Here is a 19,861-nt window from a genome sequence, read left to right as displayed (position 1 = left end):
AAAAGTCAACACTGTCAGTCCAGGGTAGAAATTCAGAACATGCAATTCTACTTTCTGCAGAACATTCTTTTGTTTTATTATTCCACAAAACTGAAAGCACCATCCCTCTCTCTCTCTCTCTCCCCCTCTGTTCTCACTCCATTCTAATTCTCCTGAAATTGCTGATTCAGGATCTGACAGGGACAGAAGAGCAAAACAGTCACAACTGACATCTCTCTGAATTTTGGATATCTGCACCTGAAAATTAATAAAATTCCACGACATTGGGATACTGTTGAGAGTGAGCAGGTCTGATTTTTGGAAGCAAAAATATAGTGTGTAAATTCAGGATGAACCGGCAATGTAGCTTCTTGGCAACCAATCAGACACAAAATGGTAAACGTGCCCCCACAGGGGAGTTTTAGAATGAGACATCAAGGCTATGACACAAGAGAGAAATTGAACAGACTGGCATGGCAAACCAGAGTCATCTAGATATACAGCACAGAAACAGGTCCTTTGGTCCAATGGTCTATGCTGACCAGATATCCTCACTGAATCTGGTCTCATTTGCCAGCATTTGGCCCATATCCCTCTAAACCCTTCCTATTCACAAACCTATCCAGATGCCTTTTAAATGTGTCATAATTATACCAGCATCTACTACTTCCTCTGGCAGCTCTTTCCTTACACGCGCCATCTTCTGCATGAATTGCCCCTTCGGTTCCTTTTAAATTCCTCGCCCCCTCCCCGGGCCACCTCACCCTCAATCTTTTACTCTATAGTTCTACACTCCCAGAGAAAAGACCTTGTCTATTTACCCTATCCATTCCTCTCTTGATTTTATAAACAATGGAAGCATCAACGGCTCAGGGCGGGGATGGGGAGGGTGGGGGGGGGGGGAGGCGGGGGAAGTATGCTGAATGTGCTGGAGCCAACGCGTAAGAAGAGGACACAAAACCTTGAAGCTGCAATGAGGAACACTGCATGTGCTGTACTTGTACCTGTTGATTTTATTTGTGGGAATCAAGTGCATTTTAAAAATAAAAACAAACAAGATATCTATCCCTCCCCTTTCCCAATCTCCTAATGCTGTCCTGGACACAGAGTGAGAGAATCGGGAGCAGGAGTTGGCCATTTGAGCCTGCACCAACATTGAACACATCATAACTGAATATGAATATACCTACAGCCAGGTGGATAGATTGGGTTTTCTTTCACTGGAGCAGAGGAGATTGAGAGGTGACCTTATAGAGGATTATAATATCATGAAGGGTACAGATGAGGTGAAAGGCAGGTGTCCTTTCCCTAGGGTGGGGCGTTCAAGATTAGGGAGCAAATTTTGAAGGGGAGAGGAGAAAGATTTTAAAAAGACATGAAGAGCTCCATTTCTTTCTCCGGTTTGTGTGTGGAATGGGTGTCCAAAGGGAGTAGTGGATGCATGTAGAGTGACAATGTTTAAAAGACATTTGGAAATGTACATGAACAGGAAAGGTTCGGAGGGATATGGGCCAATCACTGGCAGATGGGACTAGTTGGGTTTGAGAACATAGTCAGCATAGACTAGTTGGTCCGAAGGGTCTGTTTGTGTGCTGTATGACCGTGCAGCTGTTCTGTACTGGTCTTAAAACCATTTTCTTGGAAATCCAAGATGGCGGTGGTTTGAGTGGTCTGCTGTGCTGGGCTCTGTGCCATACCCCCGGCAAGGTGGACTTTTACCCCCTCCCCCCACCTCATTAACCATCCGTAGGAGAAAACAATCGCTAATATAAACTTACTGAACGTCTAGAGCTGCTATAATTGTGGTTTGACAGCTTTAGGACCAGAATGAAAGCAAATGAAGGAAAAGGGCCGACAGGGGTGCAGCAGGTAGGTCTCTCCCCTACTGCATCGGGGGCGCCTGGAGCCATTGCTCAAACTCCCAGGGCAGACCCTTTGGGTTTAATGGGGCAGCAGCAGTTACTCTCGGTGTTTGCCAAACTCTGAGATAAGATTGAAGCAGCGGTGGAACCGCTATCTGCCACACTGGAAAAGCATGGAGCAGGAAATTCAAATGTTGGCCCGAAGAGAATAGGCAGCGGAGGAGAGGACCGTGGCATCAAGACCGTGGCGGAGGTCTCAGGAGGAAGGATCTAAACGCTGGAAGACCAGGTTCGGGTCCTTCAGGAGCAAGTGGACGACCTGGAAAACTAAAGTAGAAGAAATATCTTACAGCTCGTGGGTCTTCCGGAATGTGAGGGAGGCGAAGACTTTATTGGATTCCTGGGGCTGGAGTTGGAGTCGGGCCTGTTGAGTGTGAAGCGGGCCCACCGGATCGAAATGCGCAGGTCCGGGTCGGACCCGCAGCCCCGCGTGGTCCGAGTGCGCCTCCTGCATAAAAGAGAAAAACAGTTAGTGATTGTAACAGCAAGAAGACTGGGAAGAGATCCACAGGCTTTAATGCACAAAGGCTCAAGAATAATATATTTTCAGGACTTCTCGGGAGCCTGGATTAAGAAACGGGCATTTGATGAAGTTAAGAGAAAATTAAGGGATCTGAACAGAAAATATTCTTTGAGGTCCCTGACCGTATTGCGTTTCTCTCATGGAGGGATGGTATATAATTTTGATTCAGCAGAAAAGGCGAAGGACTTTGCAAATTCTCTGAATTAAAGAAATCGAGTCGGGGTGAAGGCGGGAGGGACATCATTACTTTTTTGCCCCTTTTCTTGTGGTTATCGGCTTTATACGTACTGCCTTGACGTAAAACTGGAATTATGTGGTATATCAGTCAGTTAGGTATTGTCTGAGGCCATTTCTTTACTGCTGTCCTTTTGTGTTTGGATTGGGGGTGGCTATACCTGTGCTTAAGATGTATGGAGAAGGGGTGTGGGGAGATGGGCAACCATTGTTAACTCTCAGAATGTAAATAACATGTTTTTTTCAATCTGTGAATTGCCTGGAGTTTGGGGCACAGCCTCAGTGGGAAGGAGGCAGGATGGTGGCAATGGTGGGGTTGGGGGGTTGAGGGGGGAGATCTCTACATAATTGGGGGTTATTTGCGCATTTGCTTAAGTTATATGTGGTGGTTAGATTTTTATTTATAGTAGTTTTGAATAGGAGCAGTTTTTAGACTTTATAGAGTTAATGTCTTTGTTGCTCACCACACCTCAGATAAGCTTCCTCCTCTTGGGAAACCACGGGCTGCCCTGGATGACCATGGCTACTGATTCATTCAGGTGGTGCCCCTGGAATGTAAAAGGGAGCCATTCCCCCATTAAAAAGAAAGACGGTGTTGTCAAGCCTCAGGAAGGAAAGGGTGGACACATTTAACTGATAAGGAACATCTGAAAATGCAGCAAGGAGGTTATGATAGGGTATTCTTCTCCTCCTTTAGCTCCAAGTGTAGAGGAGTGGCTATACTGGTAAGAAGGAACCTCCCTTTCCAGGTAATTGAGCAAATTAAGGACAAACATGGACTGTCCGTCATTCTTAAAGCTCTCATACATGGTGAAGAGTATGGCGTCCTGAATGTGTGTTGTCCCCCCGGTGCACCCTCTTAAATTTCTAATTGATGCAGTTGCTAAATTAATGAGTCTTCGGGACGCCGCATGGTCACTGGAGGGGATTTTAATCGCCTAATAGATCCCGAGGTAGACAGGGTGCCAAGGGGCCAGGCAGGTACACCCGCGCAACCTAAGCAGTTGGTGGACATGTGTGAGGAGTTGGGATTAGTGGATGTGTGGAGGCATCTCCACCCTAATGGAAGAGACTTTACTTTCTCTTCCAACCCACACAAGTACCACATGGGAACTGACACTTTTTAATGCCACTGGATTGCTTGGACAGAACATTGGCTTGTGAAATTGGCATTATTGCTGTCTCGGACCATGTGCCAGTGTAATTAGATGGTAAAATCAAGAGTGGTGGAATGGATGCACAGCACTGGTGCATGGACCCATTCCTGTTAAGGGATAGCAAATCTGTTGAGTACATCACAAGAGTTCAGAGCCTTCTGGGATATCAACTCGGGTACGGCCAGTAATCCGGAAATACTGTAGGAGGCCACTAAGGCATCTTTATGAGGCCTGATTATTTTTTATTCAATGACGAGAAGGACGCAGAGGAAGGAGTAACAACAGATGTTGGAGACCCGTCTGCAGATAGCTGAGGAAGTATATTACAATAGGCCTTCACTGGTCAAGCTGCAGCTCTCCGGGCTGCTCCCAACTCATTGCACACCCTGGGAAAAAAAAAGGTCTGCTTTGCTCAACAAAGATTGTTTGATTTTGTAGATAAGCCAGGTAGATATCTGGCCAGAAAGAAAAATGTTTCCCAATCTATTATGTCTGTTAGAGAGAAGGCTGGTACAGTTACCCGTGAGTTAAAGAAGATTTAGGGAATACTTTGCAGGGTTATATCGGTCGGAGGGAGATGAACATGGTGCAGCGAGAATACAGGCCTTTTTTGAGATCCTGCATCTCCCTAGTATAAACGCGGAACAGGTTCCCTGTTGAATGGGCCTATGACGATACAGGAGGTGCAGGATGCAATAAAACATCTCCAAGGTGGCAAAGCACTGGGGTCAGATGGATTCCCAAGTGAATTCTATAAGGAATTCATAAATATGTTGGTGGGGATGTATCGCTATTCATATGCACAGGATTATCTTCCGCCCTCTCTTAGGAAGGCTAATATCTCCCTCATTTTAAAGGAGGGGAAAGAGCCCGAAGAATGTGCTTCATACAGACCCATTTCACTGTTGAATGTAGATTTTAAAATTCTACCCAAGACGCTGGCCCTGACGTTGGAAAAGGTGTTGTTCTGTATTGTGAAAGAAGATCAGATGGGTTTTGTTAAGGGCCGTAGCTCCTCCAACAATATCAGGAGTGTACTGAACATGGTGCAGGTATGCCAGCAAAGGTTGATCCTGGGTTCGGTGACCTCCCTAGATGCAGAAAAGGCATTTGACCAGATAGAATTGCTGTTCCTGCTTGGGGTCCTCAAGCGCTTTGGTCTGGGTACAACCTTTGCTAGGTGGGTGGTGGTGTTGTATAATGATCCTAAAGCAGCAGTCATCACAAATGGCACTAAGTCAGATAACTTTAATACTGGGAGAGGTAGTCAACAGGGGCGTCCTCTTTCACCACTGCTATTTACCTTGCCAATTGAGCCATTAGCTGAAGCTACCAGGAGGATTCCTGAAATAGTGGCGCCAGGAGTGGGAATGGGGGAACATAAGATTACCCTATATGCTGATGATGTCCTTTTGTTCTTGGCCAATCTGGAGGAGTCCGTTCCTCGATTGATTCGAACAATTAATTTATTTGGGTGGGTGGGGGGAGAGAATTAGTGGAGGTGCCTGATCTGAAGGATGGAATGCAGTTCCTGTTTAGATGGTTGTCAAAAGAGTATTTGCATTTGGGAATTTTTATTACTCCTGCCTTCCACCAGCTGTAAAAAGCTAAGTATGTACAATTACTGGAGAGGATAAAGCAGGATTTGCAGCGATGGGACGGATTACCGTTTTCATGGTTAGGCCGAATAGCTCTGATTAAAATGAATGTTCTTCCTCGCCTATTGTACCCCATGAGAATGCTCCTGTTGTTGCTACCCAGATGAGTATTACTGAGGCTCAATGGTTGGCTCGGTTCTTTTATTTGGTGTCGCAGCCGCCCCCTAATTAAGTTTATCAAATTGCAGCTCTCACAGGATGAGGAGGAATGGACCTTTTGGACTTGAAGAGATATCAAATCTGCGCTTTCTTAGCATATGTGTGTGACTGGGCACGAGGGGACTCGGGGTCGATTTTGCTTGACGTTGAAGCATTGCAGTTGAGATGTCCCCTACTTAATCTATTATTCATTGATAAGATGAAATCCGAGACTGAGCAGTGTAAGAGTACAATCATTTTAAATACAGTGAAAGCCTGGAGGATAATGAGGCAAGACAAGGGCAATTGGCTGATGACCTCACTGATTACCCCACTGGTGGCAGCCCAAGTATTTAAACCTGGGGCAATGGACTCCGGCTTTCAGTCCTGGGAGAATAAGGGAATCTTCTGTCTGAGAGATTTATTCGAGGGTTAGGTCTTGATGTCATTTAGCCAGCTAAGTCAGAAATATGCATTGTCTAATAGGGACCTTTTCCGGTACTTTCAGCTAAGGGATTATATACAGAGGAATACCACGCTTGTGGCTCAGCATTACAGGTCAAATGTGGAGTAAAGAGTACTCTGTGTACAGGTGCTCTTTCAGTTAGTACGTTGTATCATTTACAGAAGGGCCGTACCTTAGGGGATGTGGAGGGACTCTCTAGGATGTGGAATCGGGAGCTAGGATAGGATATTTCATTAGAAGTATGGCAAGATATATGGGAAAATGTAAGGAAAATTTCAATATGTAACAAAGCACAGGGCATGCAATTGAAGATTTTACACAGGGCTTATGTGGCGCTAGAGAGGCGAGCTAAGTTCAAGATAGGCACATCACCAGGGTGTCCCAAATGTAAAATTAGTATAGGCACTCACACACTGCTATTGGTCATGTTGTAAGATCCAGAGATACTGGAGTGCTATAGTGAGGGAGCTGAAGGACATCCTGGGGGATTGAAGTTAATGTGAATCCGGTATTTCTTCTTCTGGGGTTGCCAAATTTGCCTTCTCTTGGAGAACACAGGAACAGACTGTGTAACATTCTTAAGCACTGTGCAAGGAAGAACATTTTAATTAATTGGATGTTGGAAAAAACCCCAGGGCTTATGGGGTGGCATATGCTGGTGATGGAGCATCCCCCCCAAGATGACCTCACAAATATGGTGCACCACAAAATAGTAGTTTTACAAGACTTAGCGGCCCTTTCCAAATTATATTGATGCAGACTGATCAGCAGTATTAATTAGAGCTGTGGTATAATTAATACTGCTGATCAAGTGGGAATCAGTCCGGGCGCTCATGGGCCCTGGGAGGGCAAGGCTGGGTGAAACGAATACGGGTGCAATAACTGGTGCTCCCATGGATGGGAGCCTTAATGGAGATGTGGTGAGTGAAATAGAATAAAGTAATGTGATAGAATTCAAATTAACTTAAATTATGTTTAATTTTATTTTTATTCAATTTGATTGTAGTTTAGTTTAAGCTAAGTTTGTTCTAGTAGAATAATAGGTAGCTCATTATTAATAGTATCATAATATGACATTGTTGTACTGCTATTTTTCTGTATTTTGGTATTGTTGTTTTTTGTATATAGAGGTGCTGTGAGAGATTTGAAAAAGTTTCTAATAATTTTTTTTTTAAATTCTTGCCTTCCCCATAACTATTTTTGACATTCAAAAGTCAGATGAACTCAGCTTTGAATATATTCAATATCTCCCTAACTACAGGAAGGCATCCCCACTTTGAACTAATTTCCTCTTGCTAATATACCACTTGCCTTGCTGATTGCTTGCTGCACCTATGTGACAACTGGCATTGACTGGAGTAGAAAGCCTGAGCAGAAGGTATCTGAGGCACGTTTGTACATCCACACATCATTCCTGATGAAGGGCTTTTGCCCAAAACGTTGACTGTTCTGCACCTCGGATGCTGTCTGACCAGCTGTGCTTTTCCAGCGCCACAATTTTCGACTCTGATTTCCGGTATCTGCAGTCCTCACTTACTCCACATCCCAATATATCACCATTTAAACAATTTACCTCCTTTCTGTTTTTATTTCATAGGAAAGGCTATAACTTCACACTGCGTTACTACGTTTACCATGTGTTTGCCAATTGAGACACATACCTGAACCAACTTTGCTGCAAGTCAAGAACTGAACACCAGAGTGAAAAAATAAAATGGAAAAGGGGTGAGAAGAGTGTGTTGTACTCACAGATGTTGGACAGAGGAAAGAAGTTGCAGTCTGGGATGAAGTTAAATCTTCATTCATAGAGAGAGGAGCAGCAACACCTTCACAAGCGCATTGTCCAACTTCCGCATTCAGACAATTTGGGGGAGGCTCTCAATTGCAGGAGGACCACACTCCTTCCGGTCCTTCAGAGCTTCCCATTGGGCGATCAGAAGAATGTTGCGCGCCATTTCCGCTAACAGCAAAGAGCATTCGTCGTATTTTGCTGACACCAGCGTATATGCGCAATGCTTCCTGACACCGAGAAGCATGCGCAGTATGCCCAGTGGAGATGCTGGTCCAACTGCCAATCGGAGAGAAAAAAAGGCTGGAGCCACACTTCTTTTGTTTTCCTGGGGCTCAACAGTTTATTCCTTTTGCATTTTGTCTGGCTGCTCAATTTTTGAATGTCTTTTCCCCAGGGTAGAGGAAATTCAAAACTGGAGGGGCATAGGTTCAGGGTGAGAGGGGAAAGGTTTAAATGGGACCGAACTGGTAACATTTTCATGCAGAACGTGGTATATGTATGGAATGAGCTGCCAGAGACAGTGGTCGAGTCTGGAACAATTACAACATTTAAAAGGCATCTGGATGGGTATATGAATAGGAAGGGTTGAGAGAGATATGGGTCAAATGGTGGCAAATGGATCACCGGATTAATTTAGAATATGTGGTTGGCATGCACCGACAGGTTTGTTTCCATGCTCTGCAACTCTATGACTCTATTACTACTTAATCTGAACCAACTTCACAAGATGAGGAATTGGCCATTCCATCCTTACAGCCTGTCCTCAACTGTGGCCTAATTGCATAGATTTCAATGCAGGTTTCTGAAAAATGTCTGGAGCTTTTTTAAAAAATAATTGAATTTGCTTTCAACCTTTACTGATGTTTTTGAAAATATCATTTTAGCGATTCTCAATGTTAAAGATCAGCCATTTCTCACACCACACCCTCCCATCTCCCATGTAGAGTCATCACCATCCGCGCTCTCTCGATCCTGAGATGGGCTGATACAAGAAAGGATGAGGGTGGGGGTGCAAGTAGAGAAATTGGACGGGAAACAGAGGCTAGGGGGAAGAGAGAGAGAGAAATGGACACGGGGACAGAGCATTGGAGTTAGAGAAACCCTGGGGGTGCACAGGGTGGGGGGCAAAGCGTTTGTCAGAGAGCGAGAGAATGGGGGTGCAGAGTGTGGGGAGAGAGAATGGACGTGGGTCAGTGGGTGGGGAGAGAATGGAAGGGGGGCAGAGGGTGGGGAGAAAGAGAGCAACAATGAGTATTAGGAGAGGGTGGGGGGAGAGAGAGGGAATGGATGGAGAGCAGAGGATGGGGGAAGAGAGAGAATGGAGAGGGGCAGAGAGTGGGAGGAGAGAGAGAATGAATGTGGGGAGACGGACTGAATGGAGGAAAGCAGAGGGTGGACGAGAGACTGGACTGGACAGGGGGCAGAGGGTATGGAGATAGAATGGACGGAGGTGCAGAGGGTGGCGTGTGTGACGGGGGGGGGAGCTGGGATAGCGAGAGAGAATAGACAGGAGGCGCTGTGGGCATGATTGGATCTTGATTGAATGGGGAGTTGGTGAATGCGTCCCACCCACTCCCAGCATCCCCTTCTTTGCACATGCGCAGTGCAGATTTTTGTGAAAGACGCGAGAGAGAATCTGGAGCGTGAACGCAATTACCCTCAGATCCTGGCATCAGCAAACCACTGCCTTTCTGTTTTAAAAAGTAAATAAAGATGTGGGCAATATACTGGGAACGGCAAGAAGTGACTAAGAAACTGAACCGAGAGTCAGCGCTTTCCGGTGAGGGGAGCTGGGCAAAAACAGGAGGATGGAAGGATGAATTCGAGTTGGAATCCATTGAAAGGTGGAGGAAATGGGAGACAGAGATTTCGGGTAGGAGATAGGGAAGGCTGCTCGGTACAAACTAGAATTCTCTTATCCTATTTCCTGCCCTGCACTGACAGCAATGATCTGTTTTCTCAAGGTATTAGCAGAGGAGGATTTGCTGTTCAGGCGTGCACAAGAAATTTACTCAGGGCCTGAATATCAGCAGCGTTTGAATCCAGGAGGGGAAATTATTTCGAACATCAACGTGACTTGAGAAGCCCCGTGATTATACGCAGCCTGCGTGGGAGTGTTCCAGGGTTCTGGCTGTGCAGAGAACTTCAACTCTGCAGCGAAATGTGGACTAGTGTTCTCGCCGTAGACGAGCCCTTCTTTGGATCGTTGAAGCTGCTGAGACGCAATGACCCCTGCACCGTGGAAACTCTGTGGAAGCAAATTCAATTCCCCAAACGGGCTGGAGTGTCACCAGGACTGGCATGAAGCCAATCGATTCCTTCAATCCAAGACTGTAGGTGGTGCGGCAGCAGCTGCCTCACAGTGCCAGGGAGTTGAGTTCGAGGCCACCCTCAGGGTGATTGTCTGTGTGGAGTTTGCACTTTCCTACCCCCCTCCCCCTCCCCCCATCTCTTGGTGCTCTGGTTTCCTCCCAGGATGTGCAGCTTAGAGTGGATTGGGTGTTCTAAATTCAGGGATTAGCTGCGGAGGTTATTGAGTGGGATGCTCTGAGGGGGGGTCAATGTGCATTGTTGGGCCAGAGGGCCTATTTTCACAGTATAGGGGGTTTGATGATTCCCCCAACGTGTCTGCAGCCTGGCTTCCAGCTGCATCTCTCTGAGGCGAAGGTCCTCCAACATGTGTTTTCCCTAGTTTCCAGCACCCAGAACCTCCCACCTTCTGCAAATCGAAAGACAAGTCCCACCCTGCCCTCTACAATGTGTGCTATGTAACTGCTTATTCAGTTTTAGTGGCCCAGCAGAGGCTGGTAGCCAAGTTCGGAACACATGAGGATGGCATCAACCAGGACCTTGGATTCATGTCACATGACAGGTAACCCCACTTCACTGTCACTCGCTCTCACACCCACACAAAGCACACACTCTCACATTCACACAGATCCCTCTCAGACACACACACATATACACCCTCTCACAGGCTGATACTCTATCACTCGCACACTTTATCAAGCACGCACACACTCACCTATACTCTCATGCATGCGCACTTACATATAAGCCTTTGGTGTGATTTTGTATTTGCAGATACATTGTGCGCTTTTTGAGCCAAATACAATCTACAGGCAGTTAATCCATGTGAGATTTTATAAATTCCTACTTTGGAAATAGAACCAGTCTCACTCAAGATTGGGATACAGACCTTAAGTTGTCTCGAGAATGTGTCTTCAAACAAGTTCTGGGATTTACATATTAATGAACCAAAACCTGCAACCCATTCTCAAAGATGAAAGACTTCACAACAATCTAAGTTGTTCTATATCATTTCTGTTGCATGAAACTGCGATCTATTGCTATAAATTCTCCTATGATCCTTCTCCACAAACACCTGATGAAGGAGTAGTGTTCCGAAAGTTCGTGCTTCCAGATAAACATGTTGGAGTATAACCTGGTGTTGTATGATTTTTACCTTTGTTTCTTGTGAATACATCCCACACTTCCCGGTGCTGCCAGTAAACCTTACAATGTCGATGAAACGATGCAATACCTGAAGAGATGAAAAACTTACAATTTCTAACAATATTAGCTACTCATTCACTGCTCCTTCTGATACACGATATTGGAAACTTAGTGCAAGAGGTTGAAAGAAATGAGCAGTTTTAAAACAAAAACCTATTGGATCTCATAGCTTTCATTGACAGTCTGAGACTGGGGTTAAGTTCAAGTAACCTTTATTGCCACCCAACTTTGTTACAGCTTCAGGTTTCCCCAGCAAAAAAAAAGTGTATGAAAAGAAGCATTTTTTTAAACAGCTCAAAGCTCACACACTCCTCCCAACTCCACTTCCTTTACTGTTGGTCAGCACCAAGTTGTCCCTTTATAATTGGATTCTTGGTACAGCCTTAAGCTGAAGGAAGTATTGCCTCACTCAGCAATTTCCACCCACACACTGTATCCATTTTAGTTATTCCCACTCATTTGACATGGTGGGGGGGCAGTCAAGAGTCAACTATGCTGCTGTGGGTCTGGAGTCAGGTGTACGCCAGACCGGATAAAGGATGCAGTTGAGATGACTGAGTGAATCCTTTCCCACAATGGCAGTTTCCTTTCCTAAAAGGAACATGAGTGAATTAGATGGCAGTTTCTCCCCCCCAAAAATGGTTTCATTATTAGATTCAGAACTCCAAATTTCTGACCGAATTCCAATCCCACCATCTGCCTCGGCTGGATTCAAACCCAGGGAATCCCCGGAACTGAGTTGATCGTCCAGTCGATAATGGCACTCGGCCGTCACCACTTCAATCCCCCTGCAATGGCATGTGAACTCAATAGACAATAGGTGCAGGAGTAGGCCATTCTGCCCTTCGAGCCTGCACCACCATTCATTATGATTATGGCAGATCATCCGCAATCAGTATCCTGTTCCTGCCTTATCTCCATAACCCTTGATTCCACTATCCTTGCTAGCTCTATCCAACTCTTTCTTAAACGAATTCAGAGACTGGGCCTCCACTGTCTCCTGGGGCAGAGCATTCAACACACCCACCACTCTCTGGGTGAAGAAGTTTCTCCTCATCTCAGTCCTAAATGGCCTACCCCTTATTTTTAAGCTGTGTCCTCTGGTTCGGCACTCACCCATCAGCAGAAACATATTTCCTGCCTCCAGAGTGTCCAATCCTTTAATAATCTTATACGTCTCAATCAGATCCCCTCTCAATCTTCTAAACTCAAGGGTATACAACCCCTGTCGCTCCAACCTTTCAACATAAGATAGTCCCACCATTCAAGGAATTGATCTCATGAACCTACGCTGCACTCCCTCAATAGCCAGAATGTCTTTCCTCAAATTTGGAGACCAGAACTGCACACAATATTCCAGGCCAGCATGCTATTAGCTTTCTTCATTACCTGCTGTACCTGCATGCTTGCCTTCATTGACTGGTGAACAAGAACACCCAGATCTCTTTGTACTGCCCCTTTACCTAACTTGACTCCATTTAGGTTGTAATCTGCCTTCCTGTTCTTGCCACCAAAGTGGATAACCATACATTTATCCACATTAAACTGCATCTGCCATGCATCTGTCCACTCACCTAACCTGTCCAGGTCACCCTGTAATCTCCTAACATGCTCCTCACGTTTCACGCTGCCACCCAGCTTTGTATCATCAGAAAATTTGCTAATATTACTATTAATACCATCTTCTATATCATTAATATATATTGTAAAAAGCTGCGGTCCCAGCACTGATCCCTGCGGTACCCCACTGGTCACCGCCTGCCATTCTGAAAGCGAGCTGCTTATCACTACTCTTTGTTTCCTGTCAGCCAACCAATTTTCAATCCAAGTCAGTACTTTGCCCCCAATCCCATGCGCCCTAATTTTGCTCACTAACCTCCTGTGTGGGACTTTATCAAAAGCTTTCTGAAAGTCCAGGTACACTACATCCACTGGATCTCGCTTGTCCATCTTCAGAGTTACATCCTCAAAAAATTCCAGAACTCGCTGGTGGCTCCGCAGGTGGGAGGAGCAGGTGAAGCCCTTTCCACGCTGAGAGCAGATTAACGCCCTCTCCATGATATGGACCCTTTGGTAGATTACAGTGTAGATGTCTGAGTGAACCCCCTTCCCGCACACAGAGCATGTGAATGGCCTCTCCCTGGTGTGGATCGGCTGGTGCCTCCACAAGTTGCCCACATGACTGAAGCTCTTCTCGCACTTAAGGCAGGTGAATGGCGCCTCTCCGATGTGGACCTGCTGGTGGGTCAGCAGGGTGTAAGAATCGACAAATCCCTTCCTGCACTCAGAGCAGGTGAACGGCCTCTCCCCCAGGTGAACCCGCTGGTGTTTCGGGAGGTAGGATGCATCGATGAATCGCTGCCCACACAGAGAGCAGGAGAACGGCCTCTCCCTACTGTGAACCTGCTGGTGTGTCTACAGGTGGGACGACTGAATGAATCCCTTCCCACAATGGCGGCACATGAATAGCCTCTCCCTAGTGTGAACTCGCTGGTGTGTCTGTAGGCTGCACAGCCAACTGAATCCCTTCCCGCATACTGAGCAGGAGAACGGCGTCTCCCCAGTGAGAACGCATCTGTGGGTGTCTAGCCCCAATGGGGAATGGAACCCATTCCCACAGTCCCCACATTTCCATGGTTTCCCCATGAGGGGAGCATTCTTTGTGTCGCGCTGGATTTGAAATTAAAAACAGAATGGATACATAGTCTCTCCCCACTGTGAGGGGTGAGATTTTGATCCCCCAAGCTGAGTAAATTGTTTGACGCATTTTTCACAGACAGCGTACTGAATCTGTCTCACTCGGGTGTCTCAATATTATTCCTGCCACACCAGTGTTCAAAATCTCTCACACAGACAAAAGCTAACATTTCTTCTCGAATTGAATGGCTGCTGATATTCAAGCTCCAATGATTCAAGTGGCTCTGTCAGAAGATGATGTATCATTTGTTTTCAGATTTCTTTCTGCATGTCTTCCTCCAAAAAGAATCACAAATTGAGTGATCACTGTCAGTACTGTTAAATGAACATAACATCGGTGGCAATTCCTGTAGATTGCTAGATGAGTGCTGACCATATATTATGCAGGACGCAGAAAACCCTCATGCAACATGATAGCCTTAAGTGTGTATGGAGGACAACTTAATTTAGATCGCAATAACCTGGAACAAGCTGTTGACAAAGGTGCTGGAAATGGAGCTGAATCAAGAATATGATAATGAAATGTCAAGGCTGCTTGGGAAAAGAAAGCCAGTGAAGTTACTGAATGACTTCCTGCTGTCCTTGTAAATAAAAAAGAGACAAGAGATATAGAACGTAACTCTATTACTGCATTAGAAGGTGAAAAATCATAGTCACAAAGTTTTTATAACAGCCAATAATATCAGATATACACCATATGAAGCAACAGATGTCGACATTTGAAATCAATGTGCCAATCCCTTAAATACTGCTCAGTTCCATGAGAAACTACCCTTATAATTCTGAACATGAGGAAAGAAGTAAACCTTTTCCAGGGTGCAAACTCTCTACGTGCCAAACTGAGGGAATACACAAGGAAAATACCTTTGAGAGGGACAGAGAGCATCTGAGCACCTTTGGAGAGCCTGCTCCCTCCATGGAGTCACTCCAGTTGCTACAAGTGAACAGTCTCCACCCCACACCACACCCCGCCACGCCTCTCTCTCCCCCTCCTCCCAGGATGAGGAATGGAAAGGGAGAGACCTTGCTTTGCTCCCAGATATTACCCAGAGGGAGGGAGTTTCACTCTGAAATTGACAGGGCTACCTCCACGTTGTGACGTCCACAATGGGGTGGGGGGGCGCACTGCTCCTGCGCTGCCCTGCAGCTGAGGCACATGGGGAGGGGAGGACACTTTGCAAACGCCTTTCGCTCTTCTCCACGTCAATGCGGTTTGAGTTCAAGCAAAGCACGGGGTTTAATTTTAGCTTTACACTCTCAGAAGACGCCCACCTCTGTGAATCCAACACTTTACTCCCCCCTCCACTCCATGGAAATATCGATTTGAGAGACTCCAGAGTTGGAGTTGCTACCATACCTATTGTAGGGGGTTTGGTAGAAGCTGTTGATTTTAATGAACCATTTCAATTCAACTTCATCCTTGCCATTCAAATACTAATTTTACACAGAGGGTGGTTGATGTGTGGAATGAACTTCCTCAGGAAGCGGTGGATGCGGGTACAATAAAAAGACATTTGTTTTAGTACATGAATAGGAAAGGTTTGGAGGGATACAGGCCAACAGCAGGCAGGAGAGACTGATATAGTTTGGGATTATCGTTGGCATGGACTAGTTGGACCAAAGGTCCATGATCATGCTGTATGACTCGATGGTAAGTTCATAGTTCCTTGAAAGGGGAGTCGCACATAGACAGCATAGTGAAGAAGGTGTTTGATATACCTGCCTTTTTTGGTCAGTGCACTGAGTGCAGGAGTCGGGAGGTTATGTTGCGACTGTAGAAGACATTGGTTAGGCCACGTTTGGAGTATTGCATGCAATTCTGGTACCAGCGATCCCACCCTGACACACCATAAACCAGAGATAGTGACTGAAATTGACTCTGATACAAAATCAAATCATTAAATCGCTGCAGTGCAGAAAGAGGCCATTTGTCTCATTGAATGGGTACAGGAGTTGGGAGGTCATGTTGTAGCTGTACAGGACATTGGTTCGCCACTTTTGGATTATTGCATTCGATTCTGGTCTCCCTACTATAGGATAGGAACGATGTTGTGAAACTTGAAAGTGTGCAGAAAAGATTGAAAAGGATGTCGCCAGGGTTGGAGAGTTTGTGGAAGAAGGAGAGCCTGAATAGGATGGGGCTGCTTCCCTGGAATGTTGGAGGCTGAGGGGTGATCTTATGGACATTTATAAAATCATGAGGGGCAGGAATAGAGTAAATAGGCTGGAGGAAGTGGTGGAGGCTGGTACAACTACAACATTTAAAAGGCATCTGGATGGATGTGTGAATAGGAAAGGTTTGGAGGGATATGGGCCAAATGCTGGCAAATGGGACACGAGATTTATATAGGACATCTTGTCAGCATGGATGTGTTGGATCAAAACGTCTATTTCCGTGCTGTATATCTCTATGTCTATTTGATAACAGATGCTTTATTTCTGTTGATGTAAATATTGTTAGGGAGAGAGAATTCCTCAAGCAGGGGATGATAAGAATCCTGGGAGACCCCTAATTCTGGTTTACTATCTAATGAACACACTTTAAGCACCAAATGTGCATTTATGTCTAATCTTGTTTCATTTTTCTTGTTTTATTCCCTGCTCCGATGACTCTCTCAGTCTGGATGGTTGTCAGGCTGAGAATATTGTGGATTGGGCCTTGATCGACTGAATGTTTTATTGCTCTGGAAGGTGTAAAAGGGGCTCAAAGTTTCAGCAGAAAGCCAGCTGAGCTGAGAACAGACATCTTACTCTGTGGGAACAGGGAGAAGAGGACAGAGAAATCAGAACCTGAAATCCGAGCTGACACCAGATTTGTTATTAGTGCTTTGATTAGCAGTGCCAACCCTCTACCTTTACCTCGCTTCCTATTCAACTTGAATGCCACGTACCCCCTCAATATTCAGATCCAATCCTTGTCATCCTGAAGCCACGTCCCTGTAAGGAGTCTCAGATCATAATTATTCTCTTCAATGTGTGCAGTCAATTCATTCAGTTGTGTAACATTGCAGCACACATTCAGCCATACAGTCTTCAGTTTCAATTCTTGTGTTCTGTAGAATCCAGTTTTGATTGATTAGATTCGATTCCCTACAGTGTGGAAACAGGCCCTTCGGCCCAACAAGTCCACACCGACACCCTGAAGAGTAACCCACCCAGACCCATTTCTTTCTGATTAATGAACCTAACACTATGGACAATTTAGCATGGTCATTTGACCTGACCTGCACATCTTTGGACTGGGACATTTACTTTCCGTGTCCCTTTCTATCATTCTCTGATGTTCATTTCCACACCACTATTTTGCTCACCTGCCTTGGTACGGATTGTCCATAAAAAATGCATGTTTATACATTTGCAGTAATAGAAGCAGGAGTAGGTCATTTGGTCCATTGAGCTACTCCACCATTCATAAGGATCATGGCTCATCTATCCATCGTCTCAGCTCCTCGTACCTGCATTATCCTGACTATCCTAAATTCACCTACCATACAAAATCCCATCGAACTATGTCTTGAATATGGCTGCTTCTTCTGCTTCTTTGAGCAGAGAATTCCATAGATTCACCACTCTCTGGGAAAAGCAGTTCCTTCTCCTCTGTCTTAAACCTACTCTCCCTAATCTTGGGACCTAGTCTCACTCACCGGCAGAAACGACTTGATAGGGTGGGTCTGGGTGGCATGCTCATCGGATGGGTCAGTGTGGACTTGATGGGATGAATGGCCTGCTTCCACGCTGTATTGATTCTATGATTTACCGCAGTTGTGTTTGCCATTGACTGCAGCACCAGAACCTCCCACCTTCTGCAAATCGAAAGACAAGTCCCACCCTGCCCTCTTGTACGTGTGTTATCTAACTGCTTAATCATTTCTCGTGAATCCCAGCCCACACCTCCCGCTGCTGCCAGTAACCTTTACAAAGCTGATGAGACAATGCTATACCTGCAGTACTGAAAGTCGTAAGGCTTCTAACGATACCAGTTACTGATTCACCAATCCCACTGATGGACAGCATTGGAAATACAATGTTGGAGGCTGAAAGAAATGAGCAGTTTAAAACAAAAACTCACCTAACCCTTCACTAGGCTCCTTGCTCAGCACACTTTACTTAAATCACTTCAACTCCACATTGCAACAAATTCCCACTTTCCACCAATATCCTGAATGTCCTCACTCACTCAGTTGCTGTCTCACAAATGAAAGATTTCATTGTAGGTTCTGCTCCCAGTATGGACAAAACATGTTTGAAAGTTGCTCTGAAAGTCCAGTCTTCACAATGACACTTCTGCTTTCCTTCAGTCCAAATTGTCCGTGCTGACCAGATATCCCAAATTAACATCGTCTCATTTGTCAGCACATAACCCCTACCCCTCTCAATTCTCCCTATTACCAGATGCCTTTTGAAATGCTTTAATTATACCAGCCTCCACCACTTCCTCTGGCAGCTCATTCTATACACACAACACCTTCTGCGTGAGAAAGGTGCCTGTAAAGTTCCTTTTAAATATTTACCCTCTCACCTCAGACCTATGACCTCTAGTTTTGGACTCCCCTTCTCTGGGGAAAAGATTTTGGCTATTCACCCTATCCATGCGCCTTATGAACTTTTATAAAGTCACCCCTCAGCCCCCAATGATCCAGAGAAAACAGCCCCGGCCTATTCAGCCTCTCCATATAGATCAAACCCCCCAACTCTGGCAATACCCTTGTAAATCTTTTCCAAATCCTTGCAAAGGTTCGTAACACTTTTCCTGTAGCAGGGAAACCAGAACCGAATGCAGTATTCCAAAAGTGGCCTAATCAATGTCCTGTACAGCCGCAACATGACCTCCCAACATCTGTATTGAAATGCACTGACCTATAAAAGCAAATATATCAACACCTTCTTTGCTATCCTGTCTACCTCCGACTCCACTATGAACCAGCACTCCAAGGTATGTTTATTCAACAACACTCCCCATTAAATGGGTAGATCCTGCCATGATCTGCCTTTCCAAAATCCATATTTCAAAATGGGGTTGAGAAACGTATAAGCCGTGATTGAATGGTGGAGCAGATCTGATGGACTAAATGGCTTAATTTCTGCACCTATGTTGTATGGTCTCTTGCTGTCCTGGACACAGTGAGAAAATTGGAAGCCGGAATAGGTCATTTGCCTTTCCAGCTGGCACCAGCATTGAACAGTTCATAACTGGATATAAATATACCTGCATCTAGATGGATAGGCTGGGACTTTTTGCACTGGAGCATCAGAGTTTGAGAGGTGACCTTAGAGAGGATTATAAAATCATGAGAGGTATAGATGAGGTGAACGGCAGGTATTCTTACCCTAGTGTGGATGTTTCAAGATTAGGGAGCAAATTTTGAAGGTGAGGAAAGAAATATTTTAAAAAGACATGAGGGGCACATTTTTTTTTAAAGATAAAGAGTAGTTCCTGTGAGGAATCAATGTCCAGTGGAGTTGCTGGATGCAGGTACAGTTACAATGTTTAAAAGACATTTGGATAAGTACATGAATAGGAAAGGTTCGGAGGGATGTAGGCCAATCATTGGCAGGTGGGACTAGTTTAGTTTCAGAACGCCGCCAGAATGGACTAGTTCGACTGAGTGGTCTGTTTCTGTGCTGTATGACTCTGTAACTGTTCTGTACTGGTTTTAAAACCATTTTCTTGCATTCTCCCATAACTTCTTTGTTCTTCAAAGTCACATGAACTCAGCCTTGAATACATTCACTAACCGACCTAACTGCAGGAAGACATCCCCACTTCTGAACTCAATTC

The sequence above is a fragment of the Chiloscyllium plagiosum genome, unplaced genomic scaffold (assembly GCF_037043375.1).
Source record: "Chiloscyllium plagiosum isolate Xiang-an unplaced genomic scaffold, Cpla_swu_hap1 HiC_scaffold_27, whole genome shotgun sequence".
Lineage (NCBI taxonomy): Eukaryota > Metazoa > Chordata > Chondrichthyes > Orectolobiformes > Hemiscylliidae > Chiloscyllium > Chiloscyllium plagiosum.
This window is presented reverse-complemented; position numbering follows the sequence as displayed.